The following is a 214-nucleotide window of genomic DNA, read 5'->3' on the forward strand; positions in this document are numbered from 1 at the left end:
GATGTCATTGGCCAACTCTACCCAAGACCATTGGCCACCTCTACCCAACACCATTGGCCATCTCTACCCAACGTCATTGGCCAACTCTACCTGATGCTGTTGGCCACCTCTACCCAACACCAATGGCCAACTCTACGCGATGCTGTTGGCCATCTAGAGATGCCCCCAACCCCCCCGGGAGATGCCTCCTCACCCCACAGGGGTGCCCCCCACC

General features: G+C 58.9%; 1 protein-coding gene across 1 annotated transcript in view; it reads right to left on the reverse strand.

Annotated features, from left to right (window-relative positions):
• The window catches only part of LOC104128541 (retinal guanylyl cyclase 2), a gene marked incomplete at its 3' end in the record, with an annotated part of 8471 nt that overhangs the window by 3843 nt on the left and 4414 nt on the right, over nt 1-214 (reverse strand). The window lies entirely within an intron of this gene.

This window comes from Egretta garzetta, unplaced genomic scaffold, assembly GCF_000687185.1.
Source record: "Egretta garzetta isolate BGI_Z169 unplaced genomic scaffold, ASM68718v1 scaffold1056, whole genome shotgun sequence".
NCBI classification, from domain to species: Eukaryota; Metazoa; Chordata; class Aves; order Pelecaniformes; family Ardeidae; genus Egretta; species Egretta garzetta.